At 39.9% G+C, this 25,481-nt stretch overlaps 1 protein-coding gene across 19 annotated transcripts in view; it reads right to left on the bottom strand.

Annotated features, from left to right (window-relative positions):
* Nucleotides 1–25,481, bottom strand: part of RABGEF1 (RAB guanine nucleotide exchange factor 1) — a 106,820-nt gene that overhangs the window by 56,807 nt on the left and 24,532 nt on the right. For 2 of the 19 annotated variants that reach the window (XM_067011869.1, XM_067011874.1), the window contains exon 1: nt 11,323–11,427. The exons of 15 other annotated variants lie outside the window; for them this stretch is intronic. The gene's annotated coding sequence lies outside the window, so the exon portion shown is untranslated. Of the gene's footprint in view, nt 1–4,633; nt 4,813–11,322; nt 11,428–25,481 lie in introns of those variants that run through there. 2 more of the 19 variants (XM_067011871.1, XM_067011875.1) reach the window with 1 other exon arrangement.

Here is a 25,481-nt window from a genome sequence, read left to right as displayed (position 1 = left end):
CCATGAACAGACAATTCCCCAAAGAAGACGTACAAATAGCCAACATGTGAAAAGACGCTCGATGTCACTAATCATCAGGTAAATGCAAATCAAAACCACAAGGAGATATCACCACACACCTGATAGAATGACTATCATCAAAAAGAACACAAATAGGGCTTCCCTGGTGGCGCAGCGGTTGGAAGTCTGCCTGCCGATGCAGGGGATGTGGGTTCGTGCCCCAGTCCAGGAGGATCCCACATGCCGCGGAGCGGCTAGGCCCGTGAGCCATGGCCGCTGAGCCTGCGCGTCCGGAGCCTGTGCTCCGCAACGGGAGAGGCCACAACAGCGAGAGGCCTGCGTACCGCAAAAAAAAAAAAAAGAACACAAATAACAAGTGATAACAAGTGTTGGCAAGGATGTGGAGAAATTGGAACCCTTGTGTACAGTTGGTGGGAATGTAAAATGGCACAGCCACTGGAGAAAACAGTACGGTGGTTCCTCAAAAAATTAGAAATAGAATTATCATATGATCCAGCAATCTCACTTCTGGGTATACACCCAAAAGAAAGAACTGAAAACAGGATCTTGAAGAGATACCTGCTCACTCATGTTCACTGAGCATTATTCACAACAGCCAAGAGTTGTTATTCACAACATTCAAGCATTATTCACAACAGCCAAGCAATCTAAATATTCATCAAAGGATGAATGTATAAACACAGGATGAATGGATGAAGAAAACATGGTATATACAATGGAATATTATATAGCCTTAAAAAAGAAGGAAATCCTATCACATGATACAACATGGATGAACCTTGAGAATATTATGTCAAGTAGCCAATCACGAAAAGGCAAATCAAAGACATTATTCCACCTACATGAGGTATCCAAATTAGTCAAACTCTCAAAACGAGAAAGTAGAATGATGGTTGCCAGGGGCTGGGGGAAGGGAGGCAAAGAGGAGTTGCTGTTCAATGGGTATAGGGTTTCAGTTTTGCCAGACAAAAAAGTTCTAGAGATCTGTTGTACAAGGTGCACATAGTTAACACTACTGTACACTTTATTTTTTAATTAATTAATTAATTTATGGCTGCACTGGGTCTTCATTGCTGCGTGCAGGCTTTCTCTAGTTGTGGCGAGCAGGGGCTACTCTTCGTTGCGGTGTGCGGGCTTCTCACTGCAGTGGCTTCTCTTGTTGCAGAGCACGGGCTCTAGGGCACACAGGCTTCAATAGTTGTGGCACGTGGCCTCAGTAGCTGTGGCTCGCAAGCTCTAGAGTGCAGGCTCAGTAGTTGTGGCACACGGGCTTAGTTGCTCCGTGTCATGTGGGATCTTCCCAGACCAAGGCTCGAACCCGTGTCCCCTGCATTGGCAGGCAGATTCTCAACCGCTGCGCCACCAGGGAAGCACCCTGTACACTTTAAAAATGGTTAACGTGGTAAATTTCATGTTATGTGTTTTTTACCACAATAAAAAAAGATTTTAATATTAAAAAGAGGGGGACTAATAGGTCCTTCTCATTTGCTACCATTTTAAACCTAAGGGACAAAGTACAATCTTCTTGAAATACACTGTGTTCTTACTACATTATGTATTTGGCTCAAAAAGACAACTTCATTTCAACGATATAAAAGTGAATACTTTGTCCCAAATGAGATAATTTAACATTCACCAAGAAAACCAAGTGTAATTAAGCATCAGAATAGAATCTAAACTCCTTGAGACGGCATTCAAGGCCCTACTGTTTGCCACCACTCACTACATGCCTAATATTGTGACAGGTACTCAGTATAATTATTTCTCACAAAAACCAAGGTAGATATTATCTCCATTTTATTAGATGTGAAAATTCATAAACAAAAACACAGGCAGCATGAACAATGAAGAAAAAGAGAAAAGTGCTATGAAACCAAGGGGTGGCGGGAGAAGGTGAGGTCATTCTGACTTAGGGAGCATAGAGAGACCACCTGGGCCAGGGAGTGAAAGGTGGGGGATGTAGACCTTCAAAAGCCTTGAGTTGAGGCTTAGAGGGTCTTGGAGCGATGACACAAAAGAGGAAAGACATTCCAGACAGGAAGAACATCTTTTGCAAAACACTCAGAGACAGGACAGCAAATGCAGAACATGAATGATGTGTATAAGTAGGAGGTAAACAGAAGCAGTTACGTGTGAAGTTCAATTATGATGGCTTTTTAAAACTGCAGGCAAGAGTCTGGGTTACAGCATTGTTGTTTCACTGAAAAGGGGAAATCAGGATAGGTGTCTATTTTAAGACATAAAACTTGAGAGGTGGAGTTCTGTCTTCCAGTATGAAGTGAGGAGGACAATAAGTCCTCTCCACCAAAATCAACTATAAAGATGGACAAAACTTCCTCTCTGCTGATGGATCAAAGTGTGAACCAAGGAATGCATTCAAACTTCAAGCCTCCGACCGGCTCTCTCGCATCTCCTGTGTGTATGCACAGTCTCTGTTGGCCAGACAATGGAAGCCTTACTGGCTAGAGATGTTTGTGCACAAATTCAGTCTTTGAACAAACAACAATCTTCCGCTGAACATTAAGGTATGCAGGCAGACGGGTGATTTCCCGAGAAGGAAATCAAGGATAAAAATAAATATAAGAAAAAAATACGAGGACAGACATGAGCAGCCGCAGGGTGTGGGGAAGAGAGACTTCACAGGTGTAGTCCAGCTACAAATCCTAGATGGCATGCGCTAAGCACTATTTTTGAGGATTCTCAAAGGCAAAAAGGAGAAGAATTAAGGAAGAAGACCAGAATTCAGTGTATCACTGAATCCTCAGTGAGTTTACCCTTTTTTCCCCCTCCAGTATCACCAAGCCAACCCAGAAATGGACACCAGGGCACAGAGAGAACTCCTCTAGCTCTGGCTCAAAGAATGAGAACGGGAACTCCTAACGCTGAGAGGAAATATGAAAATCCCTCCATTTCCTTGTCATTTTTTTTCCTCCTTCTCTTGAGCCATGAGCAATCACATGGTGTCCACAGAAGCAGCTGGAATGAGAGACTGTAGGAGCTAAACTCGGAGGAAGGGGCACTATCCATTTTTCCCACTCTCTAGTCTCCTAGACAGTGATGGGAGTACAAGACAGAGCAGGGTAACTAATTCCACAGCCTTCCACCCAGAGGAGAGAAGATGAGCCCCGAGAGAACTTTAAAAATACAGGAGGAATCAATGAGGAGAACTCAAGAAAGCAAGCTGAAAATGTGTGCATGGGTCTGATGCTATTCAGGATCAGAGACTAAAATTCACATTAACAGAGACCACTGCACACGTTTCAGACTGACACACACAGGAAACAGATCAAAATAGCACTGCGAAGCCTCTGAAAAATGAACCAACGTGGAAACCACAGCTCACAGAAGTAGGGTTGGAACCTGAAGTCCAAACTTGGCAGCAAAACTAAAAACTTTTGCTTCTCCAATGACACTGTGTGGAAAATGAAAAGACAAACTACAGACTGGTAGAAAATACTCGCAAATCATATATCTGACAAAGGACTTGCATCCAGAATATATAAAGAATTCTCAAAACTCAACAGAAAGAAAAACCACCGAATTTTAAAAATGGGCAAAAGATTTGAACAGACTTATCCAAAGAAGGTATACACATTGGGAGACAATTCTCCACGGGTGTCTCACATTTCTGTACAAGAGGCCTTTGTAACAGACTATCTCTTCAAGGATGTTTGCATATCTAACATTCTCAGGAGGAACAGATCACTGTCTCCCTCCAGAGAAAGGGCAAGTTTGTTTACTGTCAAGTAAAATAGATATAATGTTTCCCTCCAGGTCAAAAGTCAGGTGGGTTTGTTAGCTGCCCATTATAAAGGATTTGGGTTCCTTAAGCTTAGGTTCCTCAGCTGTGACACCAGCCCCATGGGACTTGGGGGCAAGGGTAGCCCATGTGAGATGAAGCTTGTTTTATTAAGGTTCTATAAATAGAACATCAATAAATAAACATCTATAATAGATGTTTATTGTTATGTTAATAAATAAACATCTATAAATAGAACATTTGTCTCCGACTCCAGAGTCTCATGACTTCTGCCAGCATCCATGAAACTGGCAGGCTAACTTGTTACGTTTAAGAGGGGAAAAACCCATGTCAGTCACAGTTCTTGACAACATGGCAAATAAGCACATGAAAAGTTGTTCAACATCATCATCCGTTAGAGAAATGTAAATTAAAACCACCGTGAGATTTCACTTCACACCTATCAGAATGGCTAAAATTAAGAACAATAGCAAGTGGTAGCAAGGATGCAGAGCAACTAGAAGCCTCCTAGTGGGATGCAAATAGTACAACCACCATGGAAAACAATTTGGTAGTTGCATAAAAAGTTAGCAATCCTATTCCCAGTTATTTCCTCCAGAGAAATAAAACTGATGTTCACTCAAAAATCTATATAAAAATGTTTCTAGTAACATTATTTATGATCATTAAAAAATGGAAACAACCAAAATATCCTTCAATAGATGAATGAATAAACAAACTGTGTGGTACATCCATGCAATGGAATGCTACTCAGCAAAAACAACAACAACAACAAAACATACCCAACAACTTGGATGAAATCTCAAAGGCTTTATGATGAGTGAATGAAGCCAGTTTTAACAGTTTACTTACTGTAGGGACTTCCCTGGTGGTCCCGTGGGTAATATTCCACACTCCCAAAGCAGGGGGCTCGGGTTCAATCCCTGGTCGGGGAACCAGATCCCACATGCATGCTGCAACTAAGAAGCCTGCGTTCCGCAACTAAAGATCCCACACGCTGCAACGAAGATCCCACATACTGCAAATAAGACCTGGCGCAGCCAAAATAAATAAATAAATAAAGTAAATAAAATAAATATTTTTGAAAAAAGTTTACATACTGTATAATCAGGGTTCGTTAGGAATTAGGGCTGGAGGGAGGATGTCTATAAAGGAATAGCACAAGAAACTTTTTTAGAGGTGATAGAACTGTTCTGTATTCCGATTATGGAGGTGTTTACATAAATCTATACATGTTTTTAAATTCATAGAACTGTATACTCCCCCAAAATTCAACTTTACTGTATGATTTTTAAATTTTTTTTAAATTTGAGAGGCAATTTCTAGTTTGGATTGGGGAAAAGTGCAGAACAGGAGACAGGGATAGTGATCAAGAGACAAATACAGTTAAGAGGTTATAATAATAGAAGTAATACAGTGGGAATGGAAAGGGGAGGGATGGCAGCACACTCTGGCAGTAGGGTCTGTAAGAGTTAACTAATGAGACATGGCAGGGAGACCTGCACATTTACAAATACTCTTCACTGCCTCTATGAGATTAAAGCCCTCCAAGGACAGGATTTAGATCTATCGCACTTATCATTTAGTAAATGAGGCTGAGGTAGAAAGGAAGAATAACAAAATATAGCCAGAGTCTAGAATGATAAGTTAAGAAACTTCAAAGACCGTCTACTTTCTCCTATTATAATACAGATAAAGACACTGAGACTGAGAAATTATGATCTGTTCAATCAAAAAGGTAGTAAGTGGCAGGGACATCACAAAAGCTTACACTTGTACTAGGTCCTGAGTGCCATCAAACTATTTTGAGAGTCTGAGCTAATCTCACCATCAACATCCTGTGGTCCCTTTCTTCAATTCCAAGAGGAGTAAGCAAAAAGAAATATCTGTTTTTTCCTTATACCAATTCAGTAAGTTTAAATTTTTTTATACTACAAAGACTATAGCACAGGTCTGTTACTAAAATGAACACATTTTAGGGAGTCTACCTAACACGTGTCAGCAACTTCCCTTTCGTCAGGGAACTGTTCCCCAAATCTACAAAGGTCAGCTGCCGTGCTTGTATATGGTGCAGTCCCTCCTCCCTCACCACCGCAGGGCCACAGCTGATTGATCCAGAGGTGGACACTTGACCCAAAATGAAGTTTTGGAAATGGGACTAAGTCTGGGCTGTTCTCTTGACTGATGGAGAAGTTGTGGCATGACCACCTTCCAACAAGTGGTCTGAGTAACCAGTGGTCTGCAGATACAACAGACTGGTATACAAGATATACAACAAGAAGCAGAGAAAAATGGCAGAAGAAAAATGCTCTCTAGGTCTTGAGGGGTTTCCATTTCTCAGTTCCAATCCTTTGCTAAGGTTTAGCTGCTTGCCTACCCTCAGATTCTGAAACATACCCCTTGATCCCTGACTGGTTTTTTCTTATGCCAGCTACAGGAGAGCCTATTACCTGCATTCAGAGACTTGCCCAGGTACTATGTAAGAGCTAGAAAAACATAGTAGAATTGCTGTGAGGACTACTTAGCATATACTAAGAACTCAACAGGTTAAGATGAAAACTTAAAAATAATAGCTATGTGTCTACGAAGACCAATTTGATGTGCACATGAGAACATGGAGATCAGTCAAATCTGCATTCAAATCCCAGCTCTGAAATGTGACTTCGGACAAATTAACATTTCTGAAACTTCCATTCATACCCCTCTATCCAACTTCTGCTCCTACCTTTTCACAAATCTAAGCCTCATAGGCTTTGTGCCCCCATGACCTTCACTCTGTTTTACACCTGTGATTATGTTATCTCACATGGCCAAAAAAAGACTTTCCAGACAAGATTACTAATTGGTTGACCTTAAAATAGAGAGATTATCCTGATTTTCCAGGTGAGGCCAATATAAGCACATGAACCCTAAATGCAGAAGAGGACAGGAACCCAGAAGAGTCAAAACAATCTTGAAAAAGAATGTAGGAACACTTACAGTTACCAATTTCAAAACTTACTACGAACCTGTGATAATCAAAACAGTGTGGAACTGGCACAAGGACAGACATGTGGAGCAATGGAATAGAACTGTGAGTCCAGAAATAAACCCACACATCTATGGTCACAACTATCAAATGGAAGAGTCTTTTCAACAAATCGTGCTGGGACAATGGGATCACCACATGCAGAAGAATAAGGTCAGACCCTTGTCTCATACCACGTATAAAAGTTAACTAAAAATGGATTACAGACCTAAGTGTAAAAGCTAAAACTATAAAAACTCTTGGCCAAAAACACAGGTAAAATTTCATGATTTTCGATTCTTAGATATGACACCAAAAGCATAAACAACAAAAGAAAAGATAGATAAATTGTACTTCATCAGAATTAAAAACTTTTGTGCTTCCAAGGACCCCATCAAGAAAGTGAAAAGACAACCCACAGAATGGGAGAAAATATCTGCATATCATGTATCTAATAAAGAACTTGTATACAGAATGTGTAATGAACTGTTATAACTCAATATTTTTAAAGATAAACAACCCAATTTCTAAAATGGGTAAAAGATCTGAATAGACACTTCTCCAAGGAAGATATGCCAATGGTCAATAAGCACATTAAATGACTTTTGACATCATTAGTCATTAGGGAAATCAAAATCAAAACCACAGTGAGATACCACTTCACATTCAGTTGGATGGCTAGTATTAAAAAGTCAGAGGACTTCCCTGGTGGCACAGTGGTTAAGAATCCACCTGCCAATGCAGGGGACATGGGTTCGAGCCCTGGTCTGGGAAGATCCCACATGTCATGGAGCAACTAAGCTCATGTGCCACAACTACTGAGCCCATGCGCCACAACTACTGAAGCCCACACGCCTAGAGCCCGTGCTCCACAACACAAGCCACCACAGTAAGAAGCCCGTGCACTGCAACAAAGTGTAGCCCCCACTCGCCACTAGAGAAAGTCCACATGCAGCAACGAAGACCCAACACAGCCAAAAAACACCAAAAAAACAAAAAAGTCAGATAATAACAAGTGTTGACAAAGACGTGGAGAAACTGAAACACTCATACATTGCTGATGGGAATGTAAAATGGTGCAGATGACAGTTCCTCAAATGATTTTTTAAAAAATATTTTTGGCTTCATTGGGTCTTCGTTGCTGTGCATGGGCTTTCTCTAGTTGCAGCGAGCGGGGGCTACTCTTCCCTGCGGTGTGCAGGCTTCTCATTGTGGTGGCTTCTCTTGTGGCAGAGCACAGGCTCTAGGCACGTGGGCTTCAGTAGTTGTGGCACGTGGGCTCAGTAGTTGCAGCTCGCAGGCTCTAGAACGCAGGCTCAGTACTTCTGGTGCACGGGCTTAGTTGCTCTGTGGCATGTGGGATCTTCCCAGACCAGGGCTCAAACCTGTGTCCCCTGTATTGGCAGGCAGATTTTTAACCGCTACGCCACCAGGGAAGCCCCCCTCAAATGATTTTAATTAGTTACCTAGCAATTCTGCTCCAAAGTATATACTCCAAGGTATATTTCCAAGAGAAATGAAAACATATGTCCACATAAAAACTTGTATATGAATGTTTATATCAGCAATATTCATTATAGCCTAAATATGGAAAACAACCCAAATGTCCACCAACTGGTGAAGAGACAAAAGGTAGTATATTCATACAAGGTAGGATTATTCAGTCATAAAGAGGAATTAAGAACTGACACATGCTGCAACACTACTACTTGAAAACATTATGCTAAGTGAAAGAAGCCAGTCATAAAAAGACAACACACTATATGATCCCATTCATATGAAGGTCCAGAACAGGGAAACCTAGAGAGACAGGGAGTAGAGTAGTGGTTGCTTGGGACTGAGAGGGAGAGGACAAAATAAGAAGGTAGCTAAAGGGCATGGAGTTTCTTTTTGAGATGATGAAAATGTTCTAAAGTTGGCTGTGGTGATGGTTGCTTTTGAATTGTGTCCTTTTTTAAAATAAATTTATTCATTTGTTTATTTTTGGCTGTGTTGGGTCTTTGTTGCTGAGCGTGGACTTTCTCTAGTTGCGGCAAACAGGGGCTACTCTTTGTTGCAGTGCACGGGCTGCTCATTGCAGTGGCTTCTCTTGTTGCGGAGCACAGGCTCTAGGGGCACGGGCTTCAGTAGCTGTGGCACACAAGCTCAGTAGTTGTGGCTCACGGGCTCTAGAGTGCAGGCTCAGTAGTTGTGGCGCACAGGCTTAGTTGCTCCACGGCATGTGAGATCTTCCAGGATCCGGGCTCAAACCCCGTGTCCCCTGCACTGGCAGGTGGATTCTTAACCACTGTGCCACCAGGGAAGTCCTGAATTGTGCCCTTTAAATGGGTGAATTCTATGGTATGTGAATTATACCTCAATAAAATTGTTTTTAAAATATAAAGCAGAAGAGGAGGGAAGAATGGGAAGTCAAAGAGATTCAAAGAACCATTGCTGGCTTTGAAGGTGGAGAAATGTAAGAAATGTGAGTGGCTTCTAGAAGCTGAGAATGACCCCTGCCTGACAGCCAACAAAGAAATGAAGACCTCAGTTGCATAACTTCATTAAACTCAATTCTGCCAACATTTAAGTATGTCTGGAAGCAGATTCTCCCCATAGCCTCCAGATAAGAGCCCAGATTGGATGACATCTTAATTTGGACCTCTTGAGAGCCTTAACAGAGTACCTGGCTGAGTTGGCCAGGAGTGCTGACTTAAAATACTTACAATACTCTGGGTGTTGTTTTAAGCTGTTAAGTTTGTGGTAACTTGCTATGGCAACAACAGAAAACTAATATAGGCCTCATTTCAATTTCTCTCTTTTGGGGGCCTTTGCACAAGTGTTCTAATGCCTAAATGCTGTGACCCTTGCTGTTTATATGCTGATTTCCCTCTCCTCATTTAGGTCTCAGCTTTCATGTCATACTTTCAGAAAGGCCTTCCCTGGCCACTCTATCTAAAGCAGTACCTACCCCAACCTGCCCAACCCTCACCTCCACTGTGGGCCCAGAATTGTTTCTCCATATCCAGGAAGAGTTAACCAAGCAGACCTGAGTTGCTCAAATCGTGCACATTCTCATTTTCAGAAGGGCCTGCTTCTGTGGCTGACTCCTGGCCAGCTCCTGGGAACTAAGGTCTTAAGAGTATCTTTATGTACTAACTGATAAGGGTGTTTTGTATGCTTGGAGTCTTGATCCACACTGTACCAACTTGTCTAGACAGTTTGTGCAGATTGTGTGATGTATGGTGAATACTGCTTTCCTTCTGGGCGGGGTCAATCATGAGGGTGCTTGTGCCTATGTGACCAGCCTCCAATAAAAACCCTGGACTCTTAGGCTTAAGTGAACTTCCCCAACAGAAAACACTTCACACATGTTGCCAGAGTTTGTTGATGAGGGATTAAATGTACCCCTGTCAACTCCACTGGGAGAAGACTCTTGGAAACTCATGCTTGGTATCCTCCAAATTCTGCTCAATGCACTGTTTTCCTTCACTGATCCTGTTTAATATCCTTTCACTGTAATAAAACACAGCCAGGAGTACATGAGTTCTGCAAGTCCTTCTTGTGAATTACCAGACCTGGGGGTGGTCTTGGGGTCTGTCGACAGGACATGATCATAAAGGGGAGGTATAAGGGAGATCTTAGTGGCGATAGTTCTGTACCTTGACTATGTTGGTGGTTACAGGAATCTACATATGTGATAAAATGGCACAGAACTATAATACACATTGTAGAGATGTCAACTTACTGGTTTTGACATTATACTATAGTTAACGTAAGACATAGCCATTGGGCAAACTAGATGAAGAGTACACAGGACCTTTCTGTATTATCTTTGCAACTTCCTGTTAATCTGTAATTTCAAATTAAAAGTATTTTTTGAAAAATTCCACTCAAAATTTATTAAATAAAAACACCTATGATTGAATTAACGTGTATCAGACAGCTGTACATACTACTCAGATCATTTCTGTTCCTAAGTACGGAAAACAAAGTGAGCAAGTCAGCAACCCAAAAAAAAGTACACGCCCTGATCTGAAAGGCTATGCAGTGATGATGAAGTTGTTTTGGTGAGGCAAAGCAGGTACAGTCAGCACATCCAGATTAGACATCAGAGTATATAGACACCATACCTTCCTCAGTTAGGGAGAAACATGGGGGAATCAATTCTGAGACTCAAGTCCATCTTTCCCGGGCAGAAAGACCTATCCCTAGCCACAATCCAGAGGCAACTACCATCACTACTGCACCCAGGGGGCACGTCAGAGGGGCCACACCCAGCTCCTATTTGAGCTCTGCACTCCAGTAAGCAGGCTTTTACTGAGCAACCTGGGCACAAAGATTGCATAATTCAATTGGCCCACTCACATTAGGGAGGACAGAGTAAAAATGATCTCTATTGCTGAGACAGCTGAGATTCCTGTGAATTCTGCCTCAGGGCTAGGTACCCTAAAAAGGGCCAGAGGAGCACAAAGCCCACAGAGTTGTGTATGTTCTTCCTTAAGGCTCTGCATGCAAACCACATTCATTTCATAAAACAAAAAACAAAAAATACTTTGTAGATTTGAGTAGCTTCCCACTATCTTCCTTGTAAGAGTCCTGCTTCCTATTCTTAGGTTTGATGTCATGTCCTCATAGATCATTCCTCTGGGCAACGCACCTGGGATTTACAGAAAACATCCAATCAACTCTACTAAAATGATAAACTATCCTTGAGCCTCAGTTAAGAAACAGAATTTAAAGTTAAGCTTTTTCCCTTAAATTTGTTTTTTTTCCAGTTATAGAAGTAAAAGATGGTTACTCTAAAAAACCTGAGACATAAGTAGAAAATAAAGAAAACATCATCCAGAGGCAGTCACTATATTCTCATAGTGCTTTCTCTACTCATCATGATCTCATTCATTTATTCAACAAATATTTATATACAGATTTACACTACATGACAGGCACTTAGGGTACAAATTTAAGTAATAATAAAGTTTCAGTCCTCATAGAGCTTACTGTCAAGTATGGAAGATGTGACTATATATCTAGAAGGCCTGAAAGAAGAAATTAAAGCACTATGAACACTGAGGAATTAATTAATTTTAAAATTACTGAATTTCATAAAAGAATTTACGTTTATATGAAACAAGCTAAATATGTGTACAAGAAATCTATGAAACTCTTATAATAGCCTGACAATAAGAAGTTAGGAAATATAAATAGAGATCTCATTCCCAATAGTATCGAAATGTAACATCTAGGTACTATTTTAATAAGAAAATTATATCATTTACATAAAAATACTGAGATATAAAGATGGCTTAAATAGTTGGCAACACATACCAGGACACAGTATGAGAAAGTGAAATATTTTATAAATGGCAAATGTTTCAAGATTTTTAAGTTTACTATAAATGACAAAAAAATTCCAAAAGATTTTTTTGGAACTTGACAAAATTATTCCATATTTTATCAGCAATAATAAACGGGCAAGAATTTTAAAAAATACTCTAAATTAATTTACTGAACTTTAATTTTCTGCAAACTAGTTAAAATAGTGTGAACTTAGCAAAAGAACTGGCAAATCACTTCAGAATGGATTAACCCCAAAATGAATTGCTAATACATAAAATAATTTATTATTAGAGGAAGGAGGAGAAGGGAAGAATTTTTAATAAACAATGCAGGGATAACTGGTCAGCAATCTAGTACCCTCCAAATTAATTACAGGAATCTTAAACAGGAATTTCAAAGAGTTAACGTTTTTAAAAGACTAATGAAAAAACAGAAAGGACTAAAATTAAGTATTTATGAAACTTCTAAAGAGGTGAGGGCTATCTAAGCTCACAGGCAGCAGGCAAAATCAGAAAGGAAACCAATTTGAGTAAGTACATTGAAACTTCTACCTAGTTTTTAAAAGGCCCCACTTAGAACCAAAATAGAAAGGCAAATAAGAGACTAGGCAGAATATTTTAAGTAAACAGGATGAGAGTGTTTTACCATATTTAGAAATTACACCAATAAGATTTGTAAAACTCTGATATGCAGTATAAGGATATGAGCAGACCATTCACAAAATGGAAATAGCTTCCTAGGAACAGACATAGAATGTCAGAGGGTTTGTGCCTTGTGAACTCTGATTTATATCACCAAATTGTCCTCACAGAAAGGTTATACCTATTTACATTCCCACCTACAGTGATCCACTTTCCCACAAACTCATAAAAACTGCATTATTAGTCTTTAATCTTTGCCAATCTGAAAGGCAAAGAAAGAAGCATTTCTTGTTTTAATACCCATGTCCTTAAATTAACCATCTTTATAGATATTTATTGGCCATTAGCATATTTTCTTTGAAGAATTAAACTGTTCCTGTTCTTTGCTCACTTTTCTATGACATCTTTTTTCCTTTTATAGGTGCTCTTTTTATGTTATCTTTTAGCCTTTGGCTGTGTATGTTAAGATACTAGAGTTTTAATCAAAGACTGTATCTAGGTTTCACTGACTTTCATAGCGTTAAAATACATTGCCTCCAAGATGAATGTGAATGTCACACAGATAATCAGTGGCAAATTTCCACTGTTAAATAGAATACAAAGTATCCAAACACTAGCCTGCCCAAATAATTCTAAATGATAATCAAACCCATGGAATATAATGTAGATTTTATGCTGCTGGAATGAGCAGAGCCAGCAGAGCAGCATTCTTAAGGAATGAATCCTAGACAACAATCTTCTATTGTATTATGTCACACCCTCTTCAGCAAAGTGAAATTATGACTCCAATCAGAGCATGCCATTCCCCAGGCAAATAACTCAAAATTACATGCAAAACAACCTGGCTGCTCAAGTCTATTTCTACCATGCTCTACCCTCTCTCATCCATAGAAGCAGCCAATTCCTCAACTGGTCTATTTATTCAATAAGTAACTGACCAAAAATTACGTCTCTTAACTTAAAGTAACAGCAAACTGCAATATATAAGGTTTCAATGATCAAATGTTTTTTATTTTGTTTCTGCAAACTTACAGCTTAGTTTTAGCTTTGCTGCAGCCATTTCAACCTTAGCCAGTTGCTGTGGCTGGGCTAGACATACACATATCTATGAGATAAGAAAAATACAAAAAGCAATTGCCTGGTCAGAAATGTATTTATTTATTCAGACTTGTTAGAGGGCTCAATCAAATAAATATTTGTATTATATTCTAAGTTTTTGAGAAGTGCCTTGTGTATAACAAAAAATAAAATTAAACTGCAGAAACTTTCAAAAGCTACTAAAACCATCCCATCTGCAGAAGCTTTCAAAAGCTACTAAAACCATCCCATCTGTTGTAGGTTGAATTGTGTCCCCCCAAAAGATAGGTTAGACCCCAATATTGTAAATGTGACCTGATGTGGAAATAAGGTCTTTGCAGATGTAATTAGTTAAAATGAAGTCACGCTGGATTAGGGTGGGCCCTAACTTGAATGACTGATATCCTCATAAGAAGGCCCTGAGAGACCCAGAGACACACATAGAGGTCGTGTGGCCACAGAAGCAGAGATTTTAAGGATGAAGCTACATGCCAAGAACTCCAAGGACGGCCAGCAATCATCTTCCCTACAGCTTTCAGAGACCATGGCCCTGCTGACACCTTGATTTCAGACTTCTAGCCTCCAGAACTCCAAAAAAATTAATTTCTGTTGTTTTAAGAACCTGGTTTGTAGTAATTTGTTACAGCAGCCCTAGGAAACTAGTAAACCATCCAGTAAGAATTGTTGTAAATTCTAGAAATAATGTAAAGAAATGAGTTTTCCACCAGCTGACAGAACTGTGGGTTCACAGCATTACTTGGTCTTTACAAATAGGATGATCATATATCTCAGTTAATGAGAACAGTCCTGGCTTATGCCTGCTGTCCTGGTATAAAAGCATCCCTTTGGTTCTCAAAAGTGACCTGTTTTCGATAATAAATTACATGGTCATCTTATGTATGAACAAGCCTAGAATACACTTCTGTTTGTCTGCCTTCAAATCCCACCTACTCAAATAACGTCAAATGCCCCTTCCCCACCCTCAGAATAATTCCATCTCTCTGGTTTCTATAGCATTTTATAAATACAGCTATTATAATACTCATGTTTTATTACAATTACTTGCTTACTTGTCCACTCCATGTTTGTAGACAACACAGTGCCAGGAACAGAATGCATACTCAATAGGTATCTTCTAAATGTATTAAATGATTTATTCAGAAGACTGACAAAGTACCTGCAGAGACAGTTTTCTTTCACTTTTGTCCCTTGTGAAAATTAAAAAATGAAAATCTCAACTAGAACTGGTGACTGGAAGGTCTGTAAAGGGAGCTCTCATGCCCTACAGCTACACTCATCTTCCTCATCCTCAGCTGCCCCAAACAGGAAGCCATCAATTACCCCAAGAGAAAGAGGTCAGTTACTGACTCCAACAGGAAAAGACGTACCTTGCACTCCCAAACAGGAAGTACACTAATTTACTACGTCAGCAAGAGAAAGACTTCCTTTTTTCCCAGCAACCAGCCTAGCCAACAGAAAATGCCATAGTTCAGCCAATGAGAAGCTGGCGTCACCTGAACTTTTACTTGCTTCCAATGAACTTTCATTTTTTCCTTGCTGATGACTTCCTTTCCTGTCCCCCCTCCTCCCTATAAAAGCCTTCCATGTTGTGTAACCCCTCAGAGTACCTCTGTTTGCCAGATGAGATGCAGCGTGATTCATGAATCACTTGATAAAGCCAATTAGCTCTTCAAATTTACTCAGCTAAGTTTTGGTTTTAACACCCTTATATACTCTGGGGTGTAGGAGGTAGGAAGAGAAACTTAAACAGCAAAATGAATAGCTTATAAAGCTGTGGTTCTCAAATTTTAGCATGCATAAGTGTCACCTGGAAGACTTGTTAAAACACACAGTATGGGGCCCCAACCCAGACCTGCTAATTCAAGAGGTCTTACGTAGGTAAGGCCTGAGAGTTTGCATTTCTAACAGGTTTCCAGGTGATGAGGCTAGGAGCTACTCTTTGAGAACCAATGCTATGAAGTAAGCACCACAATTAATAAAAGATTAATTTCTTCTTATAACTTCATTCCCAGCGGGAAACTCTCTTTTCTGAATATGACAGAGTAGCTTGAGGCAGACCAACACTCCTGCTGAGAATTAGGAAAGCCAGATATATTTTAAAAACCAATGTTTAAAGGCATGAGAAAGCAGCTGAAACAACCAAGACTAGAAGGGTCTAGGTTCTGGAAAAAGAGAGGAACTGTAGAGAAACAAAATGACATTCTGCAGCCACTTTTCCCCCAAGTGCATTTGCTGATTCTGGGGCAAAAAGCCTAGAATCCAGACTTTCCTTCAGCAGAGGAACCATGAGAGCTTTTAGAGGAGGTGAAAAGCAAGACTCAAGGAGTCAAGATCCCAGTGAAAGAGGAGAGTCGAAGAACTGGGCCTAACAAAGGGCTGGCTTTCCGCTGAAGACATTTACCAAATTCTGCAGTTGCACAAAGAGGGCTTCAAAACAAAACTAAAAGCCTCTGAAAATCAAGAGTAGAATTTTCAACAATCTCATTGTTCTCAGGAGACAAAGATTACAGTATAGAAAATACAAGGAGGAGGGCCCCCTGTGAATTCACAAAACTATCAGTTGGAAGCACGGGATGCCTGGCTACTTGCTAGCATCAAAGGCAAACTAGAGGGAAACACTGCGTTACCAAACCGGCAACACAACCTCAACCAACAACTCAGTCCGTAAAAGGATTAGGTGATGAGCCCCTACTCTACCTGGCTAGCAAAAGGGAGGGGGGATTTCCTCTGAAAAAGAACAGCATCATCTGGAGCTTCATTTTATTCATAACGCTCAGCATTCATATAACTGAAAACCAAAAGGAAAAAATAGAAACAGATGCTCAGATAATCCAGACATTGAAGTTAACAGGAAGACTTTTAAATAATGATGGCTATTTAAATTCCTATTTTAAAAAACAGGGGAAGTAAGAGGAAACAACATATAAAAAGAACTGCAACTGAGAATTGGAATCTATAAGAATCAAACTGAAATTCTAGATCTGAAAAGTATATTAACTAAAAGAATTCAAAGCATAGACTTAAGAGCAGGTCAGACGCAGTAGAAGAGAGGATTAGTAACTAGAACCCAAGTCAATAAAATATATCCATACTGAAGCAGAGATAAAAACTAACAGAAAATACAAGGACAGGTGGGAATGTAAAAGGGAATGAGGAACGCTGTGAAAAAGTCTACCAGGTGTAACTGGAGTCCCAAAAGGAGAGGAGAGAGTAATTAGGTCAGAAGTAATATTAAGAGGAAAGAATGAAGTTTTCCAAATTGATGAAGACAACCCATAAATTTAAGAAACTCTGTGAACCCCAAGCAGAATAAACACAACGAAAACCACACAAAAACATAGCATAATTAAACTGCTGATCATCAAAAACAAAGAAACTCTTAAAAGGAACCAGTGGAAAAAAGACACATTACTTTCTTAAGAGCAACAATAAAACTAACAGCTAAATTCTCAAAAGAAATAATAAAAGACAAAAGACAATGGAGAGGGCTTCCAAGGGCTTCCCTGATGGCGCAGTGGTTAAGAATCTGCCTGCCAATGCAAAGGGACAGAGGTTCGAGCCCTGGCCTGGGAAGATCCCACATGCCGCAGAGCAACTAAGCCGGTGCGCCACAGCTACTGAACATGCACTCTAGAGCCCGTGAGCCACAACTACTGAGCCTGCGTGCTGCAACTACTGAAGCCCACGTGCCCAGAGCCTGTGCTCCGCAACAAAGAGAAGACACCACAATGAGAAGCCCACGCAGGGCAGGGAAGAGTAGCCCCTGCTCACCGCCAACTAGATAAAGCCCCCACACAGCAACGAAGACCCAGTGCGGCCAAAAAAAAAAAAAAGCTATAATTTGTATTAGACTATAATAAGTCAAGGGTGCATGCTATACTCTCTAGTGTAACCACAAAAGAATAGTAAAAGAATGTATAACTAAGAAGTTACTAGAGAGGAAAAATTAAATAATAATTGAATAATAATCCAAAAAGAGGTTAAAAAAGGAAAAAGGAACAAAACAGGTGAGTCAAAAAGAAGATGGTACATATAATACCAAATATAGTGACAATTACATTAAATGGACTAATGATTCTAATTTAAAGACTAAAATTGTCAGACTAAAGAAAAAAAAACTAAATTTAACTTCATGGTGCTTTCAAGGACAAAGAAAGTTGGAAAGTATAAGGATGGAAAAAGATATATATAGCATGCAACATTTATCAAGAGAAAGAAAGTAGAGCTATACTGGTAGCACACAAAGTAGACTTTAAGGCAAAAAGCACTACTAATGATTTAAGGATAACAGTGTTAATCCACAAAGAAAATTCTAATGTGAGCCAACTGGTGAGAAATTAGTCATCACTTGGAGCTAAGAAGAATACACTGGCTGAAACCAATTCTGTTTAGGAAATCTATGGCAGCTCAAAGAAGGGTAGAACTACACAGTAACATAGAGCTTAAATATCGGACTTCTTTGCAATACAATAAAACTCACATATGTACCTTATGGTGAGTTCTGAAATGCTTACACAAAATATTAAAACTTTAAAATCAAGAAATAACAGGTAGACAGATTTTGACAACAAAAACATACACATTAATAAAGATCAGAAGATATTCTGGGGTGATGTAGTGTTTACTAGACTGGGTAGTTTGGTAAAGCCACTAAAATTCATAACTATAAAAACTAGATTTCCTGAAATTAAACCCTCAGAAAAAGAAAAAAAATTTTTTAAGTATTTTTCAGTACTCAGATTGTTCTCCTCCAAACACAGCTGAAGCGTTCACTGAAGACTGAAACTGAAATCTTTGTATTACATTTACCTAAATGGCAGACTCAACATTATAACCATTATTGGTGGTGTTTGGAGCTGGAATTGATTGGACTAGAATCCAACCTCCTGGTCAGTTTTTCTGTCAGAATCTAAGAACTTTAAACTTCAAAAGAACCTCAACTTATTTCTCAAGCATTATTTTTTAAGAATTTTTAAAGTTGAGATTATATATATATTTATATGGGGGGGGTCAGTTATTAGACCAACATACTGAAAAGGCTAAAATTCTTCTTTAGGGTAACAGGCTACAACCTCTTATGGGTAACAACAACAAGAAAATCTGCCTGCAATTTGTTCTCAAATATGTGCCAGAATAAAAGTAGGCTGTTGAACTTATTTACAAAACAGAAACAGAGTCACAGATGTAGAAAACAAACTTATGGTTACCGGGGGGAGGGATAAATTGGGGGATTGGGATTGACATATACACACTACTATATATCAAATAGATAACTAATAAGGACCTACTGTATAGCACAGGGAACTCTACTAAATACTCTGTCATGGGCTGTAAGGGAAAAGAATCTGAAAAAGAGTGGATATATGTATATGTATAACTGATTCACTTTGCTGTTCACCTGAAACTAACACAACATTGTAAATTAACAATATGCCAATAAAAAATAAAACAAAATGAAAGTAGGCTCTTGGGAGAGAGTGATGTCCACTTCATACAGTTGATATTCAAAGGACTTAATTTCAATTTTGTCTCTCATCAGCCACTCTATTTCCTGGGGCAGGTAACATCACATAATGCTTTGTAAAGGTATCAGCAGCTAGCATGTTGTATGAAAATACTTTGCCATCTGATTATTCCTTATAAATGATATTTAAGATGTGTCCATTTGTTTTTTTTTTTTTTTTTTTTTGCGGTATGCGGGCCTCTCACTGCTGTGGCCTCTCCCATTGCGGAGCACAGGCTCCGGACGCGCAGGCCCAGCGGCCATGGCTCACGGGCCCAGCCGCTCCGCGGCACGTGGGATCCTCCCGGACCAGGGCACGAACCCGCGTCCCCTGCATCGGCAGGCGGACTCTCAACCACTGCGCCACCAGGGAAGCCCAAGATGTGTCCATTTGAGACCACAAATGAAATCTACACACTTATCACACTACAACCCCAACTGCAAAGGCTAATTAATTTACACAAATACATAATCCAATTTGCTAAGTAAAAGTCAAGCATATTACTTCCTGAGACACTAATTATAATGGATTTTAGACATTCTGTTTCATCAGCCTATTTTTTGTTTGTTTGTTTTCACATTTTAAATTTGTATTATTGATATAATATCCTATTCAAAACTCAGGTCACTAGCCTAACTAATTTTTCAGGAACCTATTTAACAATGACAAAAGCTCTGTGGAAATGCAATTAAGGAAACACCATGTTACATAACTATATTTAAGCAAGGACAGTTCCACCCACTGTTTACTAATTAAGGATGAATAAGGATGTTCTCTACTCTTTAGTTTTGTAGGCTAGGTCACAATTTACAATATACTGTGGGAACTATATTACAATACTTCAAAATAAAATAATCTGGAATAACCTGGAATAGTCTCATATGAAAACTCACAATAAATAATGGTTTACTAATCTGTACAACTCTAATGCAATACAATTCCTAATAAAACATGGAATAAGATTTAAGAACATATACACCTAGCGACGTCACTACAGAAGTAGAACCTAAATTCACCCCAAATCATAGCAGTGAGATCACCAGCTAAAGTTTTACTCTAAAATATAAATATAGACCTCTCTTTCCAGAATGGCACACTATCTTTATAACTATATCATTGTGGTTTTCCTGATCTGATGAGACAAATTTGTAACAAATAGAAAGAAAAAATATATGCATTTCAGATGCAAACGAACACATAAAATAATATTCCCACTTTTCTAACCCTGATAGATGCCTAGAAGATGTGTGTTTCCCCAGCTTTATAAACTATGGCCAAATGCTCTGAACTTGTAGCTCTCAGCTTATCTTCTGGATGGAAGATTCAGAACTGTTCAAGGTCCTTCTGCAGTGGTGGGTTCTAATACTGGCCAGTGGGTTTACCTCTATTAACTGTATGGTCTAGTCCCATCTGTGGGCCCAGTCTAGTCCACCTCAAGCAGTATAAAGTCATATGTGCAGACCACTGAGTCTGTCAGACTACCTGAGTTCAAATCTCCATCACCTCTTATATGACCTGGAACAAGTTACTGCTGTGAACCACATTTCTTTATATTTTTCTTTTAAGAAAGGGAATAAACGAAGATGACAACATTGAGATAACGCACGTAAAGAGCTTATTATTAGCACATGCCTGGCCCATGCTAGCACTTGCTAAGTTCTAACTAATTACTTAAAAGTTCAACTTTTTATTTAGCTTGAGCAAAATACATATACATTAATTTACGGACACTACGTCTAAGATGAGTGGATCTGTTCCCTTCTTAAAAAGAAATTACAGGGCTTCCCTGGTGGGGCAGTGGTTAAGAATCTGCCTGCCAATGCAAGGGACACAGGTTCGAGCCCTGGCCAGGGAAGATCTCACATGCCGCAGAGCAACTAAGCCTGTGCGCCACAACTACTGAGCCTGAGCTCTAGAGCCCGCGAGCCACAACTACTGAGCCCATGTACCACAACAACTGAAGCCTGCGCGCCTAGAGCCTGTGCTCTGCAACAAGAGAAGCCACCGCAATGAAGAGCAGCCCCTACTCAACGGCAACTAGAGAAAGCCCTCACACAGCAACAAAGACCCAACACAGCCAAAAATAAATAAATAAAATAATTAATATTAATTAATTAATTAATTAATTGCATGCCTAGACTTTTCAAGCCAGTGCTCTCTGTGCTGGAGCTAACACCCCGTGCCTACTTCCAGAAATGAATCTGGTATTCACTGATACTCCTTCAGCCCATCGGAGTGTGGAGGTGAAGTGACTTCTACTTAAATATTTGTCAGTCTCCTCCATTTTCATACCCCCCACAATAAAGCATGCCTGCTAAAAATACGGCTCTCTGGTTAACCAACAACACAAAAAATATATGTACTTAAGGAACTTATTGGGAAGCACAAACACAAACACCACTGCTGATAAATTAATAACAAAGGCTCCACTGAGAAACAAAACATTTATGAAAGGTAACTTGAAAAATGTGTAATCCCCATTTACTTATCTAAATAATGTAAAACAGATCCTTAAATTAAATCTATCTCTACAGAGCCAAGTGCTTAGTCCACATTATTTTGCCAACACCAGAACTTTTTTTATTGAATTATGTTTTGATCTTATGTCATCACCCTACACAATGAGGCAATGAGGAATTTTACTAAAAAACAAAGTAAAACACAACTCAGCCCTCTGAAATGCATGCTGTATTTATACTTAAGGATGTAGTTGAGGAGTTTCTCAATACAAGGCATCTTTGGGAATCCAAAGGAGAAACTAGTCTTTTATCTTATGGTCACTGAACCATGTAACTGATTACATTTCTTTCTGAAGTGGCTACTAAAAAGCAGAGTCACATTTGTGGCCCTCTAACAAATACTTAAGACTTCAGTCCAAGTACTTTGTGTACAGATCTCATTTCTGTTTCCATCTTAATTTTTCTCCCACAGTCCTAAATCCAATACCCCTTTATTTCTGTCTGTTACCAAAAGCATGTTGTTTGTATCTTTGTAAGTCATTATGAATCCTTTCTGGAACAAGAGGTGATATAAGTAAATGGTATGCTCCACTTGAAAAACAGTAGAGCACAATAGGAAGACATTTTCTTCCATTAATAAGCATGTTATGAGTTCAGTTTCTAGAGGTATTATCTTTCTTGTGCTCCAAAAGAAAAAAAGAAAGTGTTGTAGCAAACATTATATTTAAAATTAGGAAATTCTAACAACAGAGGAACTACCAAAATAAAACACTTTCATTATGTATTTTTAACTGTGGAGCACACAGAAACCTGTAAATATATCCCATGTAAAAATCCCCCAAAAGTCATTCTTATTTTTAAAATACAGATGAAATCACCACAAATGCAGTTGCATTTGAGTATTTATTCTGAATGAGAACTGAATAAGCTAGCTTCAAAAATGATGTATAAAATTTTTGTCCAGCTCCTTCTGAGTTGCCCTGTGCCTAGCACAGGGGATGCTGCCAACCATTCCTTACTGGGAGACAGCACAGAATTTAAAGCCCCAAATGCTCTTGCTACATTCCTGCTTCAGGGATTTCAGTAATCTTATTGCTGTCATCTGAGCAAAACAAAAAGCTTAATATTCTCTTAGTGGGTAAAATTTTACCCTATCATGAACTCATACTTAGCATTCTGATCATAACTTCTAACTTTCAACTACTAATTAATTGATTATAATTATAGTCCTTCACCCTCCTAGTGACCACAAACAAGTGAGCTATGCTACCAGAGACTTGAAAAACTGTTTTACTACACAATAAAAATTACACTGCCTACCCCACCAACAGTAACTTCATCAACAACAGGAATCTGCCAGGGTAACTTGAAAGCAGCACCATGAAGTACAGCCTTTTCTTAAAGCATTGTAGGAGCTTTATCCAAATAACAGATAAAATAAGAGCCACATAATATTATGTGGGATAAAGATGAGTCAATTGTTGTTTCTCCTAAGTGTTTATTCAACAAACAATAGTCTAGGTTATTTCAAGGCCTTTCAGTCATGTGAAACAACATACACTATGTTCCTACAATGCTTTATGACAGAAATGAACATTTAATATGACTTTCAAAATGTGTGGCCTCTATTGTGAAACTTTTTTTTTAGGATGACACCTTTATTGCTGGGTTAAGAAGCCACTTAATAGCATTTCTATTCTAAGTCACAGAATAGACAGGTATGTTATGTTACACAGGCATCTCCTATATTTTAGGGATGGGTCATCTCTGCTAGAGATGTTTACTTTGCAGCCAATATAAACACATGTGCCAAAATTTAAACTCACATTGTCAAGATAGAAATTCTATGTCCCTAGCCAAAGACTGAGAAGAGTAAATGAAACAAGACCTTAGCTCTTCTATACACAGAAATTAAAATAAGTACCGGTCAAGTCTTTTTTTCACTGAAAATCAACATCAGAAATCAATGATTTCTCATCAAGTCCTCATGGAACACTCATGAATGCCTGACTTGGACTGAGATGCAAAGAGATAAAAACAGAATTCCTGTTTATAGAAGTTTACAAATAAGCAGGGTCACACACTCTCATACAATTAGTAAATGAATATAAAATTCAATTCAAACATTTAACAAGCAGAAACGATTCAAATACAAGCAGCACATAATCAAGCACTATACGGGGCACAATCCTTAGCAGCCCGTGTGTTAAGCAGGCAAATAACATAAAATTCCATGTTAACCAGGCAAATAACCCTCCTTAAAACCCTTCCCTGGTTCCGTCATCATCAGAGAAAACTCCAAGAAACTCCTGCATCTCTGCCCCCATCTGCCACCCGCCTCTGCCTGTATTTTTTCACTTTTCAAAAACCACCGCCTGGGGCTTCCCTGGTGGCGCAGTGGTTGAGAGTCCGCCTGCCGATGCAGGGGACACGGGTTCGTGCCCCGGTCTGGGAGGATCCCGCATGCCGTGGAGTGGCTGGGCCCATGAGCCATGGCCGCTGAGCCTGTGCGTCCGGAGCCTGCGCTCCGCAAGGGGAGAGGCCACAACAGTGAGAGGCCCGCGTACCGGGAAAAAAAAACAAACAAACCACCGCCTGGGAGTTACTGGCCTCTTCTTTAGTTGCCCCACGTCCACATTCCCACTACCTCTAGAATTCTCACCCCACCTTGTTAGGCTGAATGTTACTCACTCTTCAAGACACTTCCAGAAATATTCCCTGGTACCTTCCTCCACCCTCCAGGCCCTGCAGTCCCTCAAGGGTGTCCCCCCTCTGTGCTCTGCTGCGCACTACACTGCATGGCGAGTATCCTCGCTGTCCCTCTCTCCTAAAGTGGCTAACTTCTAGAGAGAAGAAAATGATTGCTTGGAAGGTCAATAAAAATTCAAATCCTTGAACACCTTAATCTTCCACCTAAGAACCAGTAACTCTTAAAATTAACATTATTTATCATTAAGGGGATTAAGTAAAATCAAATCTCCTTGCAACTCCGGCAAGCTTTCTTGGTACAACTCTTTTAATTAGTAACCTTCATAGATTTTGGGGGGGTTGTTTTGCAGTTTTAGATTTACTGAAAAAAAAAGGTACAACTATTTTTTAAACTCAAACAAAACTCTTCAGATCCCCCCCCCAAAAAAAAAAACTATTCCCCAGGTGATGCTGTGAACTCATCCTGACAAATGTTCACATCTAATCTCTCTGCAAGGCGAGTCCCAGCGCCCAGTGACACATTTCTCAACCACAGGGTTTGGTCACCAGCGCTGAGACACCACCAGCAGGCTCTGACCTATTCTCTGAAGCGCCTGAGTCCTTCCACCCCGTCGACTAAACTTCCGTTATGGGCATCACCTCTGCTCTCCTCCGAGACGATTCGGAAGCAGGGACTTCTGCTCCTAAACCCAGGCCCACAACTTCGCCCTCAACCACGGAGCGAAAGTTAGGACCAGTCTTCCAGTCCCCGCGCTGCGAAAGACAGCAAGCATCCTCCCAACTCCGGGACCTTTCCCTTCCCGAGACCGACGCGCGTCCCTGAGGTCCCGGCGCCCCTGCCCAGACCGGGCTGCGACAGGTCCCCGAGGGGCTGGGGGCACAACCCGTCCGGTCACCACCACAGGTGTCCCTCGGCACTCCGCCGACTAGACAGTCAGGAGGGAGCCGGCTGGAGCGCAGCCA

The sequence above is a fragment of the Kogia breviceps genome, chromosome 14 (assembly GCF_026419965.1).
Source record: "Kogia breviceps isolate mKogBre1 chromosome 14, mKogBre1 haplotype 1, whole genome shotgun sequence".
NCBI classification, from domain to species: domain Eukaryota; kingdom Metazoa; phylum Chordata; class Mammalia; order Artiodactyla; family Physeteridae; genus Kogia; species Kogia breviceps.
The sequence above is the reverse complement of the archived record's forward strand: the minus strand, read 5'-3'. Positions and strand labels throughout refer to the sequence as shown.